Source organism: Pseudochaenichthys georgianus, chromosome 10 (genome assembly GCF_902827115.2).
Source record: "Pseudochaenichthys georgianus chromosome 10, fPseGeo1.2, whole genome shotgun sequence".
Lineage (NCBI taxonomy): Eukaryota > Metazoa > Chordata > Actinopteri > Perciformes > Channichthyidae > Pseudochaenichthys > Pseudochaenichthys georgianus.
In genome coordinates, this window is record NC_047512.1 from 40829712 (window position 1) to 40829964 (window position 253).

A 253-nucleotide genomic window follows, 5' to 3' on the forward strand; every position below is an offset into this window, starting at 1 on the left:
CATGACTCTGGATTTTTTTTCGTGTGCTCAACAGCTTCTTTTGTGCCAACACTTCAGATTGAGGAACAGCTGTGAACTTTCTATAAGGATTCGGCAGCTGTTCAAAGTTCAGTCACTCATATAGAGAGCATTCTGTCAGCAGAGTGAAAGATGTAGAGGGGGGGGGGTAAAGCTTGGCGATAATGAGAGGGGCATTCTGGGAGTTAAGGAGGCAGTATCAGTATGTTCTCAGTTCAACAGAACGTGAAGGTCG